The sequence below is a fragment of the Sapajus apella genome, unplaced genomic scaffold, assembly GCF_009761245.1.
Source record: "Sapajus apella isolate SASKATOON/1434 unplaced genomic scaffold, GSC_monkey_1.0 scaffold30, whole genome shotgun sequence".
Classification (NCBI taxonomy): domain Eukaryota; kingdom Metazoa; phylum Chordata; class Mammalia; order Primates; family Cebidae; genus Sapajus; species Sapajus apella.
The window spans coordinates 19566033-19592396 of NW_022436970.1; the positions used below are offsets into that span (position 1 = coordinate 19566033).

At 46.9% G+C, this 26364-nt stretch overlaps 1 non-coding gene across 1 annotated transcript; it reads left to right on the top strand.

Moving 5' to 3' along the window:
• The first annotated feature begins 16768 nt into the window (after positions 1–16768).
• Positions 16769–16903, top strand: LOC116561895. The gene has a single exon (XR_004273661.1). It is a non-coding gene; the product is annotated as a small nucleolar RNA SNORA55 (small nucleolar RNA).
• Positions 16904–26364: the final 9461 nt, after the last annotated feature.

Consider the following 26364-nt stretch of genomic DNA (forward strand, 5'->3'; position numbering starts at 1 on the left):
GAAGAGGGAAGGGCAAAAAGGCTGTACCAACCCTCTAAATAAAATTAGGATTCTGGTATTAAGGAAGAAGAGAATGGCCATTGAAGTCCAACCGAACAGTCTCTGCTTCACTTAGTCCAACCTATAAATGGGACTGGAGTAAAAGCAAGAGGACACCCCAAAAATCCCCATGTGAGTTACAAGTGTGACAAAGCCGCAGTGAAGAGATATAAAAATGTCTTTGAGATCATAAAGGCAGGTGGGGCTGACTCAGATTGCATGAGCTCTGAGAGGCTTCCTAGAGGAAGGTGTGCAGTATTTGAACTGAGCCTGGAGGCATGTATGAGAGTCCACCAGGTAAAAGGGAGAATGACATTCCGGTGGAGCACCAACCAAAGAACAGAAACTGGATGGCACTGTTCAAACTGCTGGTTCTGGCTGTGGTAATCCTGTGGTTGGAAGATAACAGCAGTCCCTACTTACATAGCACTTGCTGTGTGACAAATGCTATCCTAAGCATTTAACATGTATTAACCCATTTAATCCCCACAACAACGCTATGAAATCTGTATTACTTTTTATCTCCATTTTACAGGTAAAGAAATTGAGGTCATCTGGGTGTGGTGGCTCACACCTGTAATCCCAGCATTTTGGGAGGCCTAGGCGGGTGGATCACCTGAAGTCAGGAGTTCGAGACCAGCCTGACCAACATGGAGAAACCCTATCTCTACTAAAAATACAAAATTAGCCAGGCATGGTGGCGCATGCCTGTAATCCCAGCTACTCGGGAAGCTGAGGCAGGAGAATTGTTTGAACCCGGGAGGTGGAGGTTGCGGTGAACCAAGATCACACCCTTGCACTCCAGCCTGGGCAACAAGAACAAAACTCCATCTCAAAAAAATGAAACAAAACAAAGCTCCTACCCAAAACTTCCTCCCTCACCACCACCTACTTGGGAGTGGTATAACTAGGGCATCCTCTTTTGCTGTCTAGGACAGCTGGATTTTTCTTTGAACCATGGAGATGAAGTATCAATAATGAGACAGTACTTGCGCCATGCAGATGAAGAGCCTTCTTATTTGGAATCAAATATCACCTGGCAAGCTCCCTCTTAGAACCCAGTGGCTTCCATGCGAAGCCCAAGCCACATGATGAGATCACATGTAGATGCTCAGGCAACATTCCCAGCTGAGCTAATTTAACAGAGGCCAGGGAGCAGCCCAGGGAAGGAAGAGGCCATGTTGGAAGCAGATACACCTGCCTCATCTGCTCTAGACTCAGACATAGAAGGAGGGCATGCCCACCGCAGGCTTGCCAGACTCTGACTTCTGGAATCTGTCATGGTTGATTTTATGTAAGTTTGGGTGATTTTTTTACAAAGCAGCGGCAACTATAATGAAAAACTGACACATTTATAATATTATGTCTTCAAATACATACATGTTGCAGGTCTTTGCATTAACCCAAGTCTCTTTTCTATCCTTTTTTAAAATTTTTATTTTTTATTTTTTTTTGAGACAGAGTTTCGCTCTTGTTGCCCAGGCTGGGGTGCAATGGCACGATCTTGACTCACTGCAACTTTTACCTCCTAGGTTCAAGCAGTTCTCCTGCCTCAGCCTCCTGAGTAGCTGGGATTATAGGCACCCGCCACCATGCCTGGCTAATTTTTTGCATTTTTAGTAGAGACAGGGTTTCACCATGTTGACCAGGCTGGTCTCCACCTGCCTCGGCCTCCCAAAGTGCTGGGATTATAGATGTGAGCTACCCAGCTCCTTTCTATCCTTTTACAAAATTAATGTAATTTTCTGCATAAAGAATGTCCACATTTTATCTTAAATTTATTGCTACTTTGTTCTTGTTACTATTATAAATGGCAACTCTTTCAATTACATTTTCTAACTACTTGCTGCTTCTAGAAAAATTGCTAAATAATAATTAATTTGTTCTTTTTAATTATTTGGGTTTTTGTTTTAAATGTTTCCATCCTATTTGAAACTTTGTACTCTTTGACCAACATCTCCCCATGGCCCCAGCCCTCATAACACCAGATTCTGTTCTCTGCTTCTCAGTCTTCTTTATATTCCACATGTAAGCAAGGTCATGCAGTATTTGTCTTTCTGTGCCTGGCTTATTTCACTTAGTGTAATGTCCTCCAGGTTCATTCAGTGAGTTTTCTGAAAAACAAATTCTTTTGGGTTTTCTACTTAGACAATCGTATGATTCAAAAAATAATGACAGTTTTATTTCTTTCCTCTGGTACTTACACTTTTATTTATTTTTCTTGTGTTGCTGCGTTGGCTAGGACTTCCATTCAGGATGGTGAGGATTTCTGTGGCATTATGTATTCTGTGGCTTTATGTTTTCTGTGGCATTTTGTTTTCTATTTGCTTTGCTCTGTATCTGGCTCCTTTCTTCATCATTTCCTCTTTCAAAAATTGAGTTTATCAAGGTTTCTCATTTTCCTCTTTCTCTCCTTGTTAGAAAGTTACAGTTTCTATTTCTATTTTAACACACATTCCTAACTGTAAAATCTCTAAATGTGAACCCCCTACATACCTGCCCCTGTGGGCAGGCTCAACATTCTAGAATATTCTGTCCCGATAGCGCTGGATCAAACTGCTCTGGATGAAAAGACTTCAGGAATAGCAGACTTTTCCAGTTCAGGGGTTCTGGTTTCTGGGTTTCTTCCCAAACTGTCATGTTAAAAAAGGCTTAAGACAATTTGGCATATATTAATTCTTGTATGTGATTTATTATTCATCACTGATTCCACCCAAGATTATTGATAAGGTGTATGTCGTAGCTGTTTCTCCCTTTCCTACTCAACGGTCACCATACCTACCTACACCTGGGTGGCAGGTATTGGCCCCTAGTGAGTCGCCGCCAGATTCCCAGCTTCAAATGGCATGTAGCGAGCAGCCCACGGTCCATCTCCCAACTTTCCACTGCAATACTGGGGAATACGAGCATTCCTATTGCCAATCTCCTTAGCTAAGCTAAATAAACACAACTCACATTTCCCTAAAATGGCATCCAAGTGGTCAGAACCATTTGGACATTTCTTGACGAAACAGAAGACATACAAGCCGTGAAAAGGATGGAGTTTTAATTTTGATAATGGGTGACAGCTTGGCTTTTCTCCCAAGTCTAGTTTACTTGGATTTCTTAACTTAGCTCCTTTAGAATTTCCTAGCTGAGCTAAAAGTCTTTCCCTCCTTTTGGAGAATAGGTCTCCATTGAATTCTCTGGGATTTATTTCCTCCCACTCAAAATTAAAGCGAGTGAAAATTTCTATTATTTTCTGCAAAAAATCACTCCCTTAGAATGTCTTCACTCCAAATTCCCTCCCACTTTCCACATCATTTTTTACTTAGTTCCATTTTGTTCTTAAGTTTCTCTAATTTAGTCATTTTTAAGAGCTAAAACTTACCTACATTTCCTACCCTATGTTACTGACTTCTTTTTTCCCTCTGCACCCCTGTCACTCACTGTGCTCCCAGGATCCAATCCCCTTCTAGGATACACCGTCAGTCATTCTTTCAGAGGGCATGGCCTGGCAAACATCTTAGACTGTGAGTGCCTTTATTTTACCCTCATTCTTGAGGATAAACTGGCTGAGTATAAAATTTGAGGATGAGAGTTATTTCTCTCATTAAAAAAAAATACACACACACACACACACACACACACACACAAACACGCACATATATATATATTATTTGCATGTGTTTAATACAGGTTGAACATCTTTAAGCCAAGAATCTGAAAGACTCCAAAATCTGAAACTTATGAGTGCTGACATGATGCTCAAAGAAATCTTCACTGGAGGATTTTGGATTTTCTAACTGGGGATGCTCAGTGGGTAAGTACAATGCAAATATTCCAAAGTCCAAAAAACGTCAAGACCTGAAACCGTTCTGGTGCTAAGCATCATGGACAAGGGACACTCAGCCTGTATTGCTGGTAAGAAATCTGTATTAGTCTCATTATTATTCCGTGGTAAGGGATGTGCTATTTTCCTCTGAGTTTTGTTTATCTTTGATATTTTATAGTTATGATGAGTCTAAGTGTGAGGCTGCTTCTCTTTTTCCTGATTTGGATATCATGTGCTTTTCAACATGAAGACTTAAGTTTTTCTTAAATTCTCAGACTTGGCCGGGCACAGTGGCTCATACTTGCAATTCCAGCACTTTGAGAGGCCAAGGTGGGTGAATCACCTGAGGTCAGGAGTGGAACACCAGCCTGGACAACATGGTGAAACCCTATCTCTACTGAAAATATGCACACACAAAAATGGCTAGGCATGGTGGCTTGCACCTGTAATCCCAGCTACTTGGGAGGCTGAGGCAGAAAAATTGCTTGAACTGGGAGGCAGAGGTTGCAGTGAGCTGAGATCGCACCACTTCACTCCAGCCTGGGTGACAGAGCAAGACTCAGTCTCAAAAAAAGAAAAAAAATTCTAAAAATGTTTAGCCTTTATTTTTTCAAATACTTTGTCTTCCCCATTCTCCTCATGCCTTCCCTCTGAAGGAAACTCTGTGGGTTTGCTAGTGTCTAAGCCAGTTTCCATTTCCTCTGGGCACGTGTTGGAAGTTTTCCTTTTGTGCCCCATGCTGCACCGTGTCCGTCCTGCAGGTCCCTTTGCCATGTCCTGTCCCATGCTCCTGGAGGCCTCTGCAGACCTGTCTTCCATGTCCCTCCCAGCTCCTGGTGGCTTCTGCAGACCTGCCTCCCCCCCGCCTATGCTCTCAGTGGTGGCTGGCTTCTTGCATGGCACATCAGTTGAGTTTTCATCATCACTGCCATGATTCTTAGTAGAATTCCTGCTGGTTCCTTCCTAATTTTGCCTGTGCTTTTTTCATCCCCTTTTCTCTCCCAAGACTTCAAGCACAATTTTGTTGACATCTCTTCCAGATTGCTTCTGGGGTGTGCTTTAGCCTCATTGCTACATCCAGCCCCTGGCCCAGGAGTTTGCTACCTGTGTGAGGTGTAGTACTTGGCTTCAGTGTAAGCTAGCTCCATATGTAGACGTGCACCTGTCCAGGGCGTGAGACATCCACAGGGCCCCCAGGTTTTCTCATTTCTGGGCCAGTGTCCCATGTTCTTTTCTCAGCTCATAGGTGGCGTGAATTCAGAGGCCACACCTTCAACTGGCCTAGAAATCTGCCAACGCTTTTTCCATGCCTGGCATAGAGTGGAGGTGACACTTCTGAGCTGTGGCCGCCGTTGATGGGCAGATTGTTCTAACTCTTAGATCATAGTTGGGGTGATCCTCCCAGCTCCCTCATGAATGACAACTCCCAGCTCTGTGCTGAGTGTGGGGCACGAGGCAGGGGACAGAGGACACCTGTGGGCTCAACTCCTTCCTCCAGGCAAGCAGAGGCAGAGCTCTGAACGCTTCACAGTCCACTGAGTTCCCATCTTTGTTCTCAGCTGTGGCTTGGAGTTGCCTTCATTCTGGCGCTAGGGAATTTCAAGCGGGGATCTGAATTTCCACATGTTTTGTTATTTTATGGAGCATTTTTATGTGTTTGGAGCAGGGCCACTCTGTGAGGGGCTGGTCTCCATATCGGCTCCATCCACCATGACATGCTGACCAGAAGTCTGAGGTCATGGGGGTGGAACTGGAATTCTCAATTAGTAATGTAACCAGGTTGAGCTTGGAAGAAAAACCCAAGGATGCTGCGTCCTGGTGCCAGCAGTTGGCGCTTCCAGCCTGAGAGCTGTTGCGTTTCCCTGGACCGTGGAAGGGGTCAACTCCACTGCTCCTTGCATTTTTAGAATCCAGCCTTGTGCCTGGCCCAGCCTGGGTGCCCACGCGGCAGACGGCGGCCCCCTGCTCACACTTCACAGACCTTGTCTCTATGTCTCATAACTTTTTGAAGTAGACATGTTATGGCTTTTGTTCCTTTTAAAAATTGACTGTTTTGTGCTAAAATACATTTGAAATAAAATGTGCCACCTTAATCATTTATAGTGTACATTTTGGTATCGAATACATTCACGACGCTGTGCGACCTTCACCGCTGTGCATCTCCAGAACTCTCTCCACCTTGTAAAACTGAAACTGGCCCGGGTGCCCCTTCCCCTCCCTGCTCCGGCATCCACACTGCACTTTCTGTCTCTCTGATCTTGACTGGAAGTAGCTATGTACTGAATCCGCATTTTAAAGTGCAGAGCCTGGGGCCCAGAGAGCTAAAGTCTCTTGTCTGTGGTCACTTGCTAGGAAATGGCAAACCCAGGCTCCCACTCAAGGTCTGTGTCCACAGCCCACACTTTCGTGGCTCCTACATGTGGCTTCTTTCAAGTGAGCGCAAAGGAGGAAAGGGGGTTACTCTGCAGGACCTCAGTGGAGAGAGGAGATGAACAGGTGGAAACTAAATGTAAGGAATGTAAGGCAAGGGGGAAAAGAAGCCAGTGAGCCTTCTGGAAGGGCAGCAAGTTCCCAGACATTTGAAGAATTGAGGTCCTGAAAGGATGACCCAGCAGGGACAGGGCAGAGGGGACCCTGCCACAGCTAAGCACTGGCCTAGATGCCAGCCCTGTGCACCATCCATTCCCGGGCTCCAGCAAAACTGTTTTCCTGTCTATTCAGAGTCTGCCATTCATTGGACTATAATGCCCCATTTCATCTAATTGATGACCCAAATAGCTTCAAGTAACTCTCCGCGGGTGGCCAGCCTTTGTGGAGGGTATCCAGTTACAGGAGCTGTGCACCCGGGACGCCTTTTCTCTTCCACAGTGGGCACTGCATGGCGGGTCCCCCCTTGTCAGGATTAATGAGAGTTTTGGTTGCAGGGCCCCCGCCTGTTGCCACGTGACAATCTCACAAGCTCACCCGGGAGGAGAGGGGAACAGCTCATCAGGCCACTGAAGTGAGCAGAGAACCCAGGAGAGGAAGAAAGAGAGGTGGGGGGAGGGAGGGTGCAGAGGCTTCGAAAGTGTTTTCCAACATCAGACTTGGGTCAGCCTCCCTCCCCCTGCGGCAGGAGCTCACTGTGCCTGAGCCACTGCAGTACTGACCACGAATTCATCCCCGTCCTGGAAGAGTGAGGCGAGAGCTGCTGGCACTCAGGGTGCGTGGGGCCAGGCCCAGTGTTCCAGTGCCCCCTGCTAACCAGGAGTTTAGATGCCAGGGGCAGCTCCGGCAGTTTCTCTCAGCCACACTCAGAGCTGAGTTCCCTGATTCTGTGTGAGGAGGGAGACCGTCCCTGAGGCTGGGGACAGACAGGTCTTGGCTGGAGAGAGTGGTCTCATTCCATCTGTCCCGGCTTGGTCTCATTTTTGGCTTTCTGACCTTCCCAGGGCCCTGGTCTCGTCCTCACCCTAAGGCAGGCCCCCTCCTTCTGAGGGGCCTTCACACTGGGATGCCCGCTGGCCTTCCCAGGACCCTCATCTCGGTGGCTCTGAGCTGTTCCCCTTCACCCCGGACCCCCAGAGGGCAGTGGATGAAGAACAAAAAGCAGCAATTCCCAGCTACCGGCACCGGAAAAGCCTCTGCTGACTCATCAAGTCCTCTTTTTCAGCCATCTACAAAGGACCTTGAAGGAAAAAAGAACTAGAATTAAGAGCTAATCTCCGCTGTGATTGCTGCATTCACTCTAGTCCCATCGCCCCGGGGACAGTGGGGAAGGACCTGGTTTTCCTCTGTAGCCCTGGGGGACGCCTGCCCTAGCAGCCCTGCTCCCTGCTCCCTGCTCCCAGCTAGGCTGCTGGAAGCAGTGTGGCTCCAGGCCATCCTGTCTGCACAGGTACGGGTGTTCAGACACAGCCCAGGTGCCGTTCCTGCGAAGGGAAGGCCATCGACCATCCAGTGGTTTTTGTCCGAGGAAGCTCCTCCCCCTGGAATGGGCAGAAGGATTAACATCCAAGGATTAACCATGGGAAGAGGATTTAAACCCCCGAAAGGCCGACTTCATCCCAGACGGAGAGCATCTTCGGCTTTGGAGAATGCTCTTCGTGCTGTGTGAGGTGTTTACATCCTGAACCCTCTCCTTCTGCTCATTTTATTATTATTTTCAATTTGAGTCAGAGTCTTGCTGTATCGCCCAGGCTGGAGTGCAGTGGTCCAATGGCACGATCTCTGCTGACTGCAACCTCCACCTCTCAGGTTCAAGAGATTCTCCTGCCTCAGCCTCCCAAGTAGCTGGTATTACAGCTGTGCGCCACAACGCCCAGCTAATTTTTGTGTTTTTCTGTAGAGATGGGGTTTCACCATATTGGCCAAGCTGGTCTCAAACTCCTGGCCTCAGGTGATCCACCCGCCTCAGCCTCCCAAAGTGCTGGGATTACAGGCATGAGCCACCGCACCCGCCTAAGATCTCCGCATTCCAGTGAGCTCTCCTGTGTCACGCTAATCAAAGCGCTGGCACAGACTAGAAGGAAGGAATGACAACACCCCACCTCACGCATGGTTCCAAGGACAGGAGCAGCGCATGGGTAACTGATGTCAGCACTGTTTGGCCTGGGGAAAGCAAAAACGAGAGACACAAAGCATCTTCATCTTCATTCTGCTTTATAACCAAGGGCGTGCTCCTGGTCTGGGGGAGGTCATAGTGTTGAGAGAAATCATTTCTGGGTCACAGATTTTCCTAAAGAATGGCCCAGCTCAGCCAAGTTGCACCAGGAGGTACTGGAGCTCAAGGACAGTCTCCTCGCCTTTGTCACCCAGAGCTAGGAGGCTTCTGGACTCAGTGGGTGCTCACAGAGGCGGTGGCCTCGGCACACAGAACCAGCAGGGGCCTCGGTGCTCTGCAGATGCTGAGAGGCAGAGGGACCGCTGCACAGGCCTCTTGGGCTCTGCGTGTTGTTTGATTCAAGCCCACCTTAGAAACGCCGGAAAGAGAAGACAAGAGGGACGGGGAGGAAGGGTGCAGAGACAGAGCCTTTGAAAGTGTTTCAAAGACAGGGCCTCATAGACACCAGAGCAGGATTGAGACTGAAATTCATGGAAGCCCATGGCAGGCTGTTGAGGAGTGTTTGGGGGAAGCAACCTCTATAAATCCCAGTTTTAAGTATTGCTTGTGCCATCCAGAGTGTGCTGGGCAGTGGAGGCCCATCATTCCAGGCCCTGGTCAGGCGGAGCATCAGTGTATCACAGATTTTTTCCCTCCAAGGTATTATTTTCTTTCTTTTCTTTTTTTTTTTTTAATTGCATTTTAGGTTTTGAGGTACATGTGAAGAACATACAAGATTGTTGCATAGGTACACACATGGCAGTGTGATGTGCTGCCTTCCTCCCTATCACCTATATCTGGCATTTCTCCCCATGCTATCTCTCCCCACCCCCCACTGTCCCTCCCCTATTTCTCCCCAACAGACCCCAGTGTGTAGTGCTCCCCTCCCTGTGTCCATGTGTTCTCATTGTTCAACAACCGCCTATGAGTGAGAACATGCAGTGTTTGATCTTCTACTCTTCTGTCAGTTTGCTGAGAATGATGGTTTCCAGGTTCATCCATGTCCCTACAAAGGACACAAACTCATCATTTTTGATGGCAGCATAGTATTCCATAGTGTATATGTGCCACATTTTCCTTGTCCAGTCTATCATTGATGGGCATTTGGGTTGGCTCCAGGTCTTTGCTATTGTAAACAGTGCTGCAATGAACATTCATGTGCATGTGTCCTTATAGTAGAATGATTTATAATCCTTTGGATATATACCCACAAATGGAATTGCTGGGTCAAATGGAATTTCTATTTCTAGGTCCTTGAGGAATCGCCACACTGTCTTCCACAATGGTTGAACTAATTTACACTCCCACCAACAGTATAAAAGTGTTCCTATTTCTCCACATTCTCTCCAGCATCTGTTGTTTCCAGATTTTTTAATGATCACCATTCTAACTGGCGTGAGGTGGTATCTCAATGTTGTTTTGATTTGCATTTTTCTAATGACCAGTGATGATGAGCATTTTTTCATATGTTTGTTGGCCTCATGTATGTCTTCTTCTGTAAAATGTCTGTTCAAATCCTTTGCCCACGTTTGAATGGCCTTGTTTTTTTCTTGTAAATCTGTTTTAGTTCTTTGTAGATTCTGGATATCAGCCCTTTGTCAGATGGGTGGATTGCAAAAATTTTTCTGTTGGTTGCCGATTCACTCTAATGACTGTTTCTTTTGCTGTGCAGAAGCTGTGGAGTTTGATTAGGTCCCATTTGTCTATTTGGGCTTTTGTTGCTGATGCTTTTGGTGTTTTGGTCATGAAGTCCTTGCCTACGCCTATGTCCTGAATGGTTTTTCCTAGGTTTTCTTCTAGGGTTTTTATGGTGTTAGGTCTTATATTTAAGTCTTTACTCCATCTGGAGTTAATTTTAGTGTAAGGTGTCAGGAAGGGGTCCAGTTTCTGCTTTCTTCACATGGCTAGCCAGTTTTCCCAACACCATTTTATTAAACAGGAAATCCTTTCCCCATTGCTTGTTTTTGTCAGGTTTGTCAAAGATCGGATGGTTGTAAATGTGTGGTGTTGCCTCTGAGGCCTCTATTCTGTTCCACCAGTCTATATCTCTGATTTGGTACCAGTACCATGCTGTTTTGATTACTGTAAACTTGTAGTATAGTTTGAAGTCCGGTAGTGTGATGCCTCCCGCTTTGTTCTTTTTGCTTAGAATTGACTTGGCTATGCGGGCTCTCTTTTGGTTCCATATGAAGATTAAGGTGGTTTTTTCCAGTTCTGTGAAGAAGGTCATTGGTAGCTTGATGGGGATAGCGTTGAATCTGTAAATTACTTTGGGTAGTATGGCCATTTTCACAATATTGATTCTTCCTAACCATGAACATGGAATGTTTCTCCATCTGTTGTGTCCTCTCTTATTTCATTGAGGAGTGGCTTGTAGTTCTCCTTGAAGAGGTCCTTTACATCCTTTGTTAGTTGTATTCCTAGGTATTTTATTCTCTTTGTAGCAGTTGTGAATGGCAGTTCGTTCTTGATGTGGCTCTCTTTAAGTCTGTTATCGGTGTATAGGAATGCTTGTGATTTTTGCACATTGATTTTGTATCCTGAGACTTTGCTGAAGTTGCTTATCAGTTTCAGGAGAAATTGATAAATTCCTGGACACTTGCCTCCTCCCAAGCCTAAACCAGGAAGAAGCTGAAACCCTGAATAGACCAATAACAAGGTCTGAAGTTGAGGCAGCAATTCAGAGCTTACCACCCAAAAAAAACCCCAGGTCCAGACAGATTCACAGCCAAATTCTACCAGACATACAAAGAGGAGCTGGTACCATTCCTTATGAAACTATTTCAAACAATTCAAAAAGAAGGAATCCTTCCCAAATCATTTTTGAGACCAACATCATCCTGACACCAAAGCCCGGCTGAGATTCAACAAGAAAAGAAAACTTCAGGCCAATGCCCATGATGAACATAGATGCAAAAATCTTCAATAAAATACTGGCAAGCCGATTGCAACAGCACATCAAAAAGCTTATCCACCATGATCAAGTAGGTTTCATCCCGGGGATGCAAGGCTGGTTCAACATACGCAAGTCTATAAACGTAATTCCCCACATAAACAGAACCAAAGACAGAAACCACATGATTATCTCAATAGATGCAGAGAAGGCCTTTGACAAAATTCAACAGCCCTTTATGCTAAAAACCCTCAATAAACTAGGTATTGACAGAACGTATCTCAAAATAATAAAAGCTATTTACGACAAACCAACAGCCAATATCATACTGAATGGGCAAAAACTGGAAGCATTCCCCTTGAAATCTGGCACTAGACAAGGATGTCCTCTGTCACCACTCCTATTCAATATGGTATTGGAAGTTCTAGCCAGAGCAATCAGGCAAGAAAAAGAAATAAAGGATATTCAGATAGGAAAGGAGGAAGTCAGATTGTCTCTATTTGCAGACGATTTTCTTCCTTTCAGGTATAGACAACATTCTGAACTACTCACAAAGCACTCGTAGGCAGAGTCCTGCTCTTCGTGAGTCACACTCATTTGTAACACACAGGGCCTCACTGAGGCTCTGCAGTCTGTGCTAAACCCCTGCTATTGGTGAAAATTCCTTTTCAATGATGTAGATGGTTACCACCTAAGCCCTCAAACGTCGTTCTTCCCTGTAGTGTCCTAGCGACCCTTGCAGCCTCACCTCATCTCGTCTGTCTTCCCCTGATTCTGGCCGCTTGTCTCAGGCAGGAGTCACACCTCACGCCAGGGCCCTATCTGCTGTTGTCTTTGATGTGTGGCCACAGGGCTGCTTTCTAGCTGCCACAGCTCCCCTGCTGAGCCAGAGGGCAGCTGGTTCCCCCCAAGTCCTGTTCGCACTGCAAGAATCTCCCAGAATATCTCAGCCTTGGAGCCATGGCAACCCCTCCTTGTGTGAGGGCTCCCTTCAAGTGATTCCCCAGGGCAGAACTGAGCCAGAGCGATGGGCAGAGGGGGCAGCTAGGAGGAGGGACCCAGAGTCCAGTACCCCCACATCAGAGCCGAATCCGGGCTGGTGTGTCTCCGCACTGCCTCGCCCCTCCCATAGTGGCTGCAGTAGTTTGGGTTGAATTAATGATTCTCATGTAATCATGTCGTGTAAAAAGAATAACTGTCCCCGTAGCCATGGAATAAGTTTATACTGCTCATCCCTAAATAGGAGAGTCAAGTTCTGCCAATGTTCACAGCATTTTTCTGAGCTGCAATCGTCGAAGCATCAACTTCTCTCTATCAATCACAGAGCGCTCTAGTTAGGAAAGCAGCATCACACAATCATTCCATAAGCACTCATTAGAGCACCAACCCTTGCAGGCACTGTGTCTGGTGCTAAGGATGCAGGAACAAATAAGACCCAGTCTCTGTCCCAATGGAAAGAACAACAAACACAGGCACTGACTGTACTGTGCCCAGTGCCTGAGAGTTAACCACATCTGACCTACAATGGGGAAACCGAGGCACACATGCACTAGGTGGTGACGATGTGCCATGAATCACCTGTGCCCTTCAGTACTACGCATTGTTGCCTCCAGGCCCCTATAAAGTTTGAGGGCATTTGATCCTACTTAATAAAGCAAAAACCAACAAAATACAAAGCTCAGAAGCTCAGAAATGCAGGAGTCTGTGTTTCTGCCAAGGTGAACCACTGACCACCGGCAGTCCATGTGTCTTGCATGTTGTCAGCCTCCAAGGCTGGTTCTTCCCCAGGTCTCTCCATTTGAAGTTGTGCCGTAACACAGACCCCACGCCAGCACCGTGGCTCCCACATTGAAGGGCAGAGGCCAGCAGAGCCAGTCATGTGCTGGCGGCGGGGGCGGGGGGGGGGCAGGCAGGGAGCCTGGCTCCCAGGGCACAGGCTGCAGGTGTCATCGCCCCAGCATTTTCCTTTTTGGCCCCAATGAAAGACGGTGGCTTGAGATCCTGCTGTGCTCTCCAGAGCCTGCAGAGCGACACCATCCCTGGGGCTCTCCTCTTGGCCACCTGCCACAGGTCACAGGGCTCATTCTCCCATTGGAAAGCTCACAAAGAAAGAACCCGTTCCCACACACCCAGGGGAGGGGAACAAGCCCGTTCCAAGTATGAGCAGCTCAAAAGAGTGTTTCATTTTAAATGACTTCATTTGGTGGCAAACACAAAAACATAATTCACTTGTGCTTTAAGGAAAAGAATGTCTATTTTTTAAAAATACTGTTATTTAAGTTTAGGAACTTTCTATCTGGAATCTTGAGGTACTTTTAAAAAATACCCCCTTCCTTCAAGACCTTGTCAGAAGCTCTGGGTGATTTGTAATCTGCTAGTCTCCATGTTAATATTTGCAGCTGTGAAGCTTAGAAATGCTCTCAGTTTCCCGTTAGTGAAATCTTGCTTTGCAGGAAAAGAAAGTTTCTCAGAACAGCGTGGCTTTAGGTTAAAACGATAAAATAAACAAAGTGAAAATTGAGTGTTTCCTTTTGCGAACTTGACCTCAGTATGGGCACAATCTTTGTGTACGGGTTACAGCCATGGTGTTCATCACTAACACGTGTCTAAAAGTCTCTTTCACAACAAAGTGTTCGCGATTGGACACAGAGGTGGTGGGCAGGTGTGGAATCCTTATCCTTTTCCCCAAAAGCCTCCCGCAGGAGCAGGTGGAGCTTGCCCGGCCCTTCCTGCCCTTTCCTGCAATCCACAGGCTGCCTCGCTCTGCTTCTCAGGCCCCACCCGGGGTTCACTCACCTCTGGTAGACATAGGAGCTACATCCTTCACTCTCCTTGCTCTGCAGTTCTCTCTCTTCAAACAAAAATGCCCCTTCACTCCCCACAGCTGATTTTAGTTACATTTAGGAGTGCAGGTAACTTGCCAGGTGTCTGCCTGGTTCATCCACCCAGATGAAGGTGAGTTGTTGGCTGATCATGACCCCCCCAACCCCGCCACTGAGATGCCCACATCTTCATCCTGGAAACTGTGGACGGTGCCTTCTACAGCAAAAGGAACTTTGCAGATGCAATTAAGTTAAGGATTCTGAGATGATCCAGGCAGGCCCTAAAAGTCATCACAAGTGTCTTTGTAGGAGGAAGGGGGTGTGACCACAAAGGCAGAGCTTGGAGTGAGGTGGCCACAAGCCCAGGAACAGGGGCAGCCACCAGGTACTTGAAGAAGCAGGAGGAAATTCTCCCTGGAGCCTGCAGAAGGAACCAGCCCTCTGACACCTTGACCTCATGAACCTGATTTGGCTCTGGCCTGCAGAACTGTATGGGAATAAACTGTTGTTGCTTTAAGCCGCCAAATTTGTGGTGATTTGTTACAGCCATGGGGAACAAATCTAGGTGTATTATAGAACAGTTAACTCTCCCTGAAATGCAATGTTTGCTTTTGTAGAGGGGAGTCCTCTGTATTGGGAATTCATATGCACTTTGTGGAGTATTTGGCAGAGTGAAGGGAAGATTTGTGAAACGGACACTTTTCACTCACTTCTAGCTGGCCCTGCCTCAGTTTACTAGTGTAACATTGGCCCCTGGCCATGAAGAACTATACCAAAAGCATATTTGTATTAGTTGGTCGGATTAGCACTAGATAATTTGCAGCATGTCCTAGATGATTATTTTTCTGTACCAAAATTTGGCAAACCAACCTAGCTGATCATCGGAATGGCATGAGAAGCTTTTCTCAAAAAAATACTGACTCTGGAGTCATCCTTAGAGATACTGATTAAGGAGGTTTGGGATAGAGCCTGCGAATTTGCATTTTAAAAAGCTCCTGTGGGGGTTCTCATGGTTAGCCAGCTTGGGGAAACAGAGCTGTACACACCGAGTGCCCTGTAGTTTAAGAAACTATTTGCTTTCTAGCCCTCAGGAAATGTTTATTAAGCAGGGTCTGCCTCCAGGGACTTGACTTTCTTCAGAGATAGAATTTCACGATCATTTCCAGAGCCCAATAATAATTGTGTCAAGGAAATCCCTCATCACACTCAAGCTCCCTATTCTGCAGGGTAAGTTGGACATATCCACTCAAAACATTCATTGGGCACCTGTAATGTGCCAGGCACTGGGCATATACAAGTGAACTAAACAGGTAAAAATACCTGCCCTTCCAATCTAAACTCAATCGCCCCCTTCTTAAACCCATGCTTTTTTTCCTGGGTCACCCTCCAGTCCATCCCTGACCCAATCCACTTACTAGCTCATGACTCTTCTTTGCATTCATCTCTAGGTTCTCCTTATTCCTGGATGGTAAGGGAGCTATGAGAATACCATGCTGATCAGAGGTCACTCATTGACACCCACCGGGCACTAAGCTGAGTGGTGGGGACATGGGGGTCCCCTCACAGCCTTGGGGAAGGACATGTGCTGATTGTGTCCACAATGACGAAGCTATGTGCCAAGGCTAAGGGGAGTGTAGAGAAAGGGACCAGGTGTCTTCTCAGAAGAGAAGGACCCTGAAGGACGAGTGGGCACCTGCCTGGTGGAGAAGGTGGGAAGAATATCCCAGCATGCGGAGAGGCACAGAGGCGAAAGAGGAGTATGGATGCCCTCGTGATCGCAGTTTTCATTATTCAAATGGCCACAGTAACACCTAAGCATCTGTAAAATCCTCACTCAAAGACCCCCTGGTTTCAGGAGGCCTATTCCTGCCTATGACAGTCTCCTTCTGCCTCACTGTTCCCAAATCATTCCTGGACCAACAGACTTCCCTCCCAGACCTCAGGAAAACACCAGTCTGCCTTCCCTGATCAGTACACTTTGCCAGGCTGACTCCAGGTATCCTCTTTTTGTGAGCAGAGGAAGCAGCCCACCTGTGCTGTGTTATTAACACGGACAAGTCCCATCCACAAGCTGGTGAAACTCCATCAAGAAGACTTCAGATTAGAGCTGATGTCCATGACAACAGCACCCATCTGTGGCTGCTGAAGGCTTCATCGTCCCTTGTGAATGAGTGGTAAACTCCAATCCTGTTGCATCAGGCATCCACAAAGGATCTGTGGCTGCTCCTCATCCTCCTCCATGGCATACTCTTGCCCACGGAAATGTCTGTCTCCACCATTTTTCATTTACAGTTTTAGTTTTTCTTTCCCAACCAATTTCTTTGTTTGATCCCCAATAAACCTTCTTTTATAGATTTCCATGTGTTTCTTCCAAGGAATTAGAAGGCTTTATGTCAATTTCAATCTCCAAAGCTGATAGCAACTGAGAAAAGTGCTTTCTTCAGATTAATACCTCCTCCTGACTTGACATTGAGCTATTAATAATCACTTGGTATATGCTTTCACCAGGAAAACCATAAGAGCCAATAGAACTACAATATGTGGATATAAAATAAGCTGTTTCTCCCCAAGCTAGATTTTTATGGATAGGCTTAAGTGCTTAAAAGAGACAGAAAGGAGCACCTGAATCTTTCCCATTCCTTGCTGCTTCATGCCGGTGTGGGGACAGACAGTGCTACAGTATGAGCAGAGGAAATCCGGACAGGTTGTTTCCCATTTGTCTTGGGGCCTGTCTCTACAGCTCTGCCACATTTAAAAAAAAAAAAAAAAGAGTGAGAGACAGAAAGGTTCCTAGTTCACTTCCTTCCTGTTATCCACTAAGATCATTATCACATCGCCAAAAATGAGGTCCATTTGTTAAGATGCACCTCAGTGACTTGTTCCCCAACCATGTATCAGCACATCTCCCTCTCCAAGATTTTAAATTGATGACTCCTCTGCCCATTTCAGCAGTTTGTTCAGCATTGTATGTTATTTACAGCTGCCAACTGACTTGTTGGGGCTCCTTATGAGTCGACTGAAGACATCTTAGGTGGGTTCCACTCCAAACATGAAATCCAGTCACCTTCCAGGGGCTGCCCCCACACCTCTGTGGCTGCTGCACCTTCCTCCTCCTCTTCTCCAGAATCCATGTCCTCATTTTGGTACCCCAGCAGAGCAGAGGATGACAGTGGCCTGGACGCCCTGCCTTTTCAGCCCTAGCCCTTCATTCTCTAGACCACGTGATGTTGAATAAGATTTTCTTGAAGGGTTTAGAACAACTAAAGGGAAATAAGTGGTTGAATAGGAAGATTTTCAAATGTGCAGTATAGGATGGCCTCCATAGTCCAAGGGGATGGTTAATATTAAATGTCAACTCGATCGGATTGACGGATGCAAAGGATTGTTCCTGGGTGTGTCTGTGAGGTGTTGCCAAAGGAGATTAGCATTTGAGTCTGGGCAACTTTCTTGCCCAGAAAGTTGCCCCAGAGACAATGTGGTTCTCACGAGCAGTACCTTCCCCTGCTGGGATTTCCCGTTTAGGATGTTCCCCTTGGTGCTAGAACAGTCTGGACCGGTGTGGGTTCTCACCAGGAGGCACTCACATCTCCTCACCCATGGATGTCTCTTCCAAATATCAATCTGGTGCCAACTGGTGAAACACACACACTCCCAAGTTCAACGTCATGAGAAGCATCTGGAAGAATACAAACATCTTCCTAAGAACAAAATTTGCAAGATCTTGAATGCCATCACATTCCCCTTGGACTATGGAGGCCGTCCTACACTGCACAGTTGAAAATCTTCCTATTCAATCACTTATTTCCCTTTAGTTGTTCTAAAGGATGGATGGATTGATATGGATGGATGATGGATGGATGCATGGATGGATGAATGGATGGATGATGGATAGGGGATGGATGGATGATGGATGGATGATGGATGGATGATGGATGGATGATGGATAGATGATGGATAGATGATGGATGGATGAATGATGGATGGATGGATGGATGATGGATGGATGGATGATGGTTAGATGATGGATGGATGGATAGATGGATGGATGGATGATGGATAGATGATGGATGGATGGATGATGGATGGATGGATGACGGATGGATGGATGGATGGATAGATGGATGATGGATAGATGATGGATGGATGGATGGATGGATGATGGATGGATGGATGGATGGATGGATGGATGATGGATGCATGATGGATGCATGATGGATGGATTGATAGGTGGATAGCTAAGATAGTAGCTTCCCTTTCTAAAGCTAACACATTCCAGCTATTTCCTTAGCTATCTAGGAGCTGGTACATTACTCATCTTGGGCAGACTTTATTTTTTGTCACCACCACCCTCTCTACGATGATTTGAATGTGTCCCCCAGAGTTCATGTGTTGGAAACTTAAACCCCAATGCAACACAGTGCAGAGGCAGGGCCTTAAGTGGTGCTTAGGTCATGAAGGCAAAGCCCATTAATGCTGTTATCATGGGAGTGGATTCCTGGTAAATGGACATGTTCAGCCCTCTTCCCTTCTCTCTCAAACACACTCTCTTTGTATTTCTGTCACAGAATGTCTCATCAAGAAGGCCCTTGCCAGATGCCAGCACCTAGGTAGTGGACTTCCCAACCTCCAGAATTATGAGAAATACATTTCTTTTCCATATAAATGACCCAGCCTGTGGTATTCTGTTACAGCAGCATGAACGGGACTAAGACAGCCCCCAAACCCTTTCAGATTGTTTCCTTGGGCCTGTTAGGTGTTAAAAAAACAGGATCATTTCTCATCTATCTGCCTGCTTCCCTAGCCTCACAAAGACCCAGGTACAACTTTAAAAAGACTGCTTGCAAAAACCTGGAAAACACAGGCCATCCTATTCACCTGGGGGAAAAGGGAAAAAAGGGGGGAAATCGAGGGTGAAACGCAATTTTTCTTTCACTTATATATGGTGGATGGGGGTGGTGCATTTCAAAAGGAAACTTCCGTGAAGGGGAGAGGGATCAGGGTGGCTTTCCCCAGCCCCCCATTCTGCCACCTGCCAGAAATACTGAGTGTTCTGCAAGCTTTGCAGCATATTGGCTCCACCAGTACACTTATGAAGACTTGGAACTCCAACTGTGAAAGGTTTCCAATTTCTATACTAATTTATGTCATGTATATTTTCAGCGTCACTGTAGATGTTAATTCTCAAAAATGGTACCATCTCACTCAATATTTTCTTTTCATAATAAGAGAGCTTCTATGGAATGTCTTTTTAAGTCAATACTATCATAAGACAGCTAAATGATAGATGGATATAGATGGATGACGGATGGATGGATGGATTGATAGGCGGATAGCTAAGACAGTAGCTTCTCTCTCTAAAGCTAACACATGCCAGCTATTTCCTTAGAGCAGGTACCTAAACCTTCTGACTGCTCATTAGTTGAAAGTGGGCCCCCCCACCCATGTTTTAATCTTCAGACTCAGCTGTTCAATCAAGCTGGGGAGGAAATGACTGCGTTGACAACTTCATGAGGAATCTCAGGCATATATGTTCCAAGGAAAAGCCACATTAGAATGTATTATGAGCCCATATGGGCCCTTGGAAGCAGCAGCAGGAACAGCTGTCTTCTGAGGTCCTTGCCAATGGGCCTGAAAATCAGTTGCACCGTTGACCTCAAGTGGAAATTTCCTCACCCACCCTGCCATGAGCTTTCCAAGTTGCCATATGGTGCTTCCTGCTCTCCCATGAGCCCCTCCCATATGGTCCCCGTGTGTGGAGGTTACAGTTCGAGGAAGATTTGAAGAATAGAATCACAAGGATGGATCCAAGAACAAAAGGTATGGCCAAGCCACAGATGTGCTCATGCACAGATCCAACACACTCCTCCACACGGCTCACGCTGGACCTAAAGGATGTGTTTAGTCATCCCTCTCCTCGGTCCCAAAAGGATTTAAGATAGATCACTATGTTACAGCCTTTGTTCACAATTTAGGAGTAAATATATTTTCTCAATTATCCTCAAGAAGAAAAATTAAAATGAAACCAAAGCAAAATGAAGAAATGAAGGCTCAAAAGAGATTTTAACAAATTGCTGTCACACATTTTACAAACCTACTTTCTTTGCCTGACACATCTCAGTTTTTTTCCTATCCGTATCTTTAGTCTCAAAAAAAGGCTGCAGGGATCCAATGTCCTTCATCAATTTTGCTGCAACAGCAACCACAGACTTACCCCATTTTCATAGAGAGAGAAAGAGACTTTAAAGACGCATCATTTGCCTCTACTTATACTCAGGTACAGAGCCTACCTGTCCTTGTTACCTGCTTTACTTTTCTCTCAAAAAAAAAAATGAAATAAAACAGAAAATTAATTACATCCCAAAACCTGCAAAACATAAAGAAAGTGCAACATCAGAAGTAAAGTCGAATTCTATCCTGACAACATGTGAGTAAATAGTGCCTTTAAAACGTTTTGAGAATGAGCAGTAGATTCAAATAATGGAATTTTCTTTTCAACTGTGAGCACAGTACATCATAGAAGCTGTGTCTATTCAGGGTTAGAGGCACAAATACAACTTCTGTATTCCTGACGACATGAAATCCAGCCTCTTACATGAACACAAATATGAACGTGCCTCCGATGTTATTCAAAGACAAGCAGTGCATATTTTGGGTGTGAGAGCAGAATGCTTTGTTCCCAACTCACAGAACAGTTCTGTACCAAGGATATGAGCAAAAAATAAGCTTGATTTTTATAGACTTGTACTTTTTTCCCAAGGCCTTGCCCCATAATCTTATTAAATTTAACAGTTCAAAATAAGTTTCCCTGGGAAACTTCAAAAACTGACTCCTATTTTTGAAAACACTGACTTTTAAAATGTTTATTATCGATTTTCAATTACCAAAAAAGTCAGAAATTTCCAATATGGAAGATTATGACTTCAGAAGTAAATAGTCACCCTTTTTTCTCTCTCAGAGACAACTGGAATCAGTAGTTTGGTGTATATACCCTTTCAGGGTTTAAAATTTATAGAGACAGATTATTTGTATAGATACACACTCACTGACAGATGTTCTGCTTTTCCTAGCAAAATGGAGCTGGAATTTACCAACTGTTCTGCTGCTTGCTTTCTCCATGTCATGATGTATCCTGGACGTCTTTCAATTTCTGTGTCCCCTTTCTCTTGGGAGACCCCACTTTCCCGTCCATGGTGTGGCTGGGACAATGGCCCCCTGCTTACCCATCTCCTGCTGAGGGACAGTTCACAGGGAGTGAGTAGGCTATTGATCGCTCTCTGATTTTTAGCAATTGTGAGATGCAGCTGTGAGTCTCCTGTGCGTATGACTTTCTTGACTTGGGCAAGTCTGTCTCTGGAATGGAGTTGGGTCCCTCAGTATGGGACAGGATGAGCATGGCATGACTCTGTGGACAAGGAGGGCCTAGCTGGCCTCAGGAGGCAGCTTCCGGCCTCAGATTCACAGTCATGGAGAGTGGGCCTCAAAGCTCTAGGAAAGTGGTTTTCAACTTTTTATTTTAAAACAGACAGATCCCTTTTCAAGTAAAAGCTGACTTGGGCCACCTCTATCTAAAAACAAAAACATCAGAAAAATTGTTCTGGCTGAAATAGGATGAGGGGGCTCAGAGACAGGCCTCAGTTTCCCCTTTTCTCCCTATGCCTGCTCAAACTCCTTGGGCTCCAAGAAACAAAGTTTAAAACATCAGAGTGAGAGCTGGCAGGGGACGCTGACCTTTGATACCAGAGGTCGAGCAAAGACCCCGCAAACAGGGCAGGGCAAACCCCAAATCACAGCCTCCTGAGTCCTGCGGTCATGTGCGGAGCCCCTTCTGTGGGACAAACCCGGGCTTCAAATGGGAAAGAAGTCTGCAGAGCAGAGACGGGACAGGGTGCTCCAGCGTTTGGAGGTGTGGAGTGAAAACGGTGTGGCCATCCTGAAATTATGAAAATCATCATGGTATCCCTCACATTGTGTCCCTCTGACCCGTTGGCTGTGCGCAGGCCTAGAAATCACCCATCTGCAAGTCAGTTTCCCGTCAGGGAGGGAACATTTCAATGCCTGTTTTGAGCCTAGCAAGGGACTTTCCTGAGTTTCCCGGATCTTGGGAAGAGACATTTGCCCCGGGTTCCTCATCGCAGTCACCAGCCACTGTGTTAATTGCACAGCTGCTCTGGGCCATGCCTTGTGGCTGCTGGGAGGATATAAAGAAAAGCAAACAGAGGTGGCTCCTGCTCTGGCGTGGCTTCTTACAGTAAGTGGCGACCAACTGTGTGGTGCTATGGAGGCAGCGTGGGAGCTGAGGCCACCCTGGAGAGAGGAGCTAAGCCTGCTGCGTGGGAGAGAGTCCCTGGGGAGGGGCCCAGGGAGAGCATGGAGAAGGTGGGCGGGGTGTATGGTGGAAAGTGTAACACTGAGAGGGCTTGTCTCGGTCCAGTCCTGGGGAGTGGGAAAGTCACAGCTGGGGACTCACACTGTCCTCTGCTGACCACTTGTGATGTCTCTGGCAATACCCCTCGGTTTACTCAATACCTCTGCCTCCGTGGTGGATAGACACCCACACTTGCCTGGCTGAAAACTCAGTGGGCTCCTGATCTCCCCAGCGACACCACGTCTCAGTGAAGAACTACTGCATCTTTTCACTGCAGTGGCCACAAAACATGGGGCGCTGCCGGAGTCCTCTCTTGGCCATGTCTGGTCTGTCGGCAGATTCCATGCAGAGGCTGCCACTCCCCCACGGGGACGCGCTGGGCCTAGCCATGCCCAGGAGCCCCCGCCAAAGCCTTCCTGTTTTGCACCCCCAGGCCTGCTCTCGACACACCTCCAAACCCCTCCACTTCCCACCTTCAGAATCAGAGCCCAGCCTGCGGGATGAGCTCCGCCAACCTCCTCATCATCCTCCGCTCATCTCTGGCCTCCAGCCTCCAGAGAGCTCCTCTGCCACTCCGCTCATACCTCCACGGTCCAGCCTCACAGCCTTTGCCAGGCTGTGCCCCTGCCTGGACGCTCTTCTCCCTGGGCAATAGCCCTTCCCCGCCACCCAGCTCTGCTTCCACCCAGAGCCCTGAGCATGTTTAGCTGAAGGTAAACATCACCTGCCTTCTGCCCACCCATCCCCCTGCCTCAGAACGTTAGCTCTTTGAGGACGTGGATTTTTGGCCCGTTTTGTTCATTGATCTGTCCCCAGGGTGCTGGGCACATTGTAGGTGTTTGATAAAAATGTGTGGACGGAATGGATGAGATTTGAAGCTGGGGAGGCTGTGAACAGAGGCTTGGACTTCTCCACCTAAGAGCGGGTTTGTGGAGGTTGCCGACGAGGCTGCCACATGGATCCAAGTACCAGAGGAGAGCGGGGCTGGGCCAGAGCAAGTGGAGGCGAATGAATGCAGGTAGACTGGGCAGCACCGAGGGGCTCAGGGGGACTGGGCATGACGGGGAAGGGATGGTGTTGATGAACCCCTATTTCAGGATGGGGCACAGGGGTCTGGAAGCCCTGAGAAGCCTCTGGTTTAGGGAGCTGATGCATTCCGTTTTGTAGAATTGAGTTTGTGAAGCCTTTTAAGAACCAAAGAAGAAGGAAGATTGATTCTCATGGGACTGGGGGTGGGACTTGGAAATAAAATTACATTTGGCTTCACCTTGAAAAATGGAATAGGACTTCATGGGCAGTGACGGGGAGAGAGCCTGGGGGTCCGTAGGTACCACCTGGATGGGCAGTGACCACCAACCGTCAGCTTGGTGAGTGCTCCCGAAGGGAAGCAGATGAGGGCAATGTGTCATAAACTACAGTATACAATGATCTTGGATGCTAACGTTACTAGTTTCCCACCCAAATCCTGTGAAGGGCTGACTATTCCAGAATGCGTGACTGCGCTGTTGCTTTGGTACTAGGGAAAACTCATGCTTTCCTTTTTCTGGTGACTCTCTACCATCTGCAATTTTCAAAAGTAGGTTTCCTTTGTTTTCCCACAGATAGAAAACCTTCGGTGACTTGGGCAGAGTGTTGCATAAGGGAAATGGGTGCCAGTCCTGTTATGAAGGGTGAACAGGTATCATTCACGGTGTGGGAAGGAGAGAGGCAGAATGAGGTGGGGGCCATTGATTCATGGAATCTCGGATGGTGGTAGGGCCACAGAGGCAAGTAGCAGCTCTCGGACTAGAGTCCTGGTGTGTGTGTGCATGCAAGTGAGAAGGAGGATGTGTGCATGAGTGTGATGGTGTGTGTGTGTGTGTGAGCATGCAGGAGAGAGGAAGAATATGTACATGACTGTGATGGTGTGTGTGTGTAAGCACACATGTGAGATGGAGGATACATGCATGAGTCTGATGGCGTGTGTGTGAGCATGCAGGTGAGAGAAAGAATGTGTACATGAGTGTGATGGTGTGTGTGTGTGTGTGTGTGAGCATGCAGGTGAGAGGGAGAATGTGTACATGAGTGTGATGGTGTGTGTGTGTGAGCATGTGTGTGAAAGGGAAGATGCATGCATGAATGTGATGGGGTGTGTGTGTGTGTGTGTGAGCATGCAGGTGAGAGGGAGAATTTGTACATGAGTGTGATGGTATGTGTGTGTAAGCATGTGTGTGAAAGGGGAGATACATGCATGAGTGTGATGTGTGTGTGTGTAAGCACACATGTGAGATGGAGAATGCGTGCATGGGTGTGATGGTGTGTGTGTGTGTGAGCATGTGTGTGAAAGGGAGGATACATGCATGAGTGTGATGGTGTGTGTGTGAGCATGCATGTGAAAGGGAGAATGTGTGCATGGGCATGATGGTATGTGTGTGTGAGCACACACATGAGAGGGAGGATGTGTGCATGAATGTGGTGTGTGTGCATGTGTGGGCTTCCACAAGTGTGTTTGCATGTACAAATGTGCACGTGAGTGTGTGTGTGTTGGGGTTGGGGGTGGCTTCTTAACCAGAAGTAGTCAAATGCAGGCCATGGGTTCTCCGCCTGCTTCCCCTGGTGTCAGCAGAGGCACAGATGATGCCCTGCAGGCTGGAGTGAGCACATGGGGCTTTAACTCCAGCAGGAGCAGAACAGTGGGGAACCAGAGGCAATGCAACAGATGCTGATGGGCTGGAGCACCAACAGAGACGCTCTCAGAATTGATGATGCCCAAGTCCAGCCAGGCCTTGTGGTCCCAATGCTGATCACGAACAAGAAAGAAAGCCTCCTTGGTCAGGGCCCACGAGAGTCAGCCTGCTCCTGGGTGCCCGTGGACCCAACCAAGCCTTTGCTACACTCTTTCCCTTAGCAAACTGTATTATAAATACCCCTCAACAATCCAGATTACAGCATTTCTGAAATTATACTATTAAGAAGCATTTAAGAATTTGGCCATTTTCCTCCCAAGAGACTGCATAAATTATGTTATTATGAAAAGCAGAAGTTTATTTATTTTTTCCAGGATATAAAATGTTCTTAGAGATGTTGCTTTTCTTTTCTGGGATTTCTGAGCCTCCACAGTGAATTAAAATTCCTACTCTTACAACTCAGGTAAACTATTTGAAGTTTTCATAAATAGGTTTGCCTGTTTGCCCTTTCCACACTAGCTGTGTTAGCTGAAGCCTCTTGTTCTAAATGTTTGTGACGTTGCTGGCTAATGAGTTCAGGGGTATTGACTTTTCTTTCAAAGACAGCACCTTCCCTAACGAGACAGGGCTTGTCCGGCATATGGCTCCCATTGGCCTCCAAACGGAATCTGGGAGCCGTGGCCCCCACATATCAGGGACAGGGTCTCTATCGGGTACCCCAAGGCCTCTCCCACAACTGTACTCTGGTTCACCTCATGTGTTAAGGCCTCAGCCCACAGTCCTCCCTCCCTGAGCCCATCTGGGAATATCTTTCTAAACCCACTTGGAGTGATGAAGCTTTGTGATCACTGTGGGACACCGACCTCCTGCCATCTCCAAGGATGAGCAGCCAAGGTGGCCCAACAAGGAGGTGAGGGAGAGAGAAATGAACATAGTGAGTGCAGGCTGGCAAAGCCCCTTCTGCAGGGAAATCCTCCACTTTGCTGCCCAAGTTGATCGGGGACTATTGGCTCTTGCCCATAGGGCAAATGACATCTACAACAAGCAACCTCCTCCTCTTGCGAGGAACCGCAGCCTTTGCCCGTCTGCTAACCCCAGCTGCTGCGGGTCAAGCGGGAGCCAGGAGCTCTTGCATTGACTCAGTTCTCAGCTGCACAGGCAGAAGGTTCTCTGAGGCGCACAG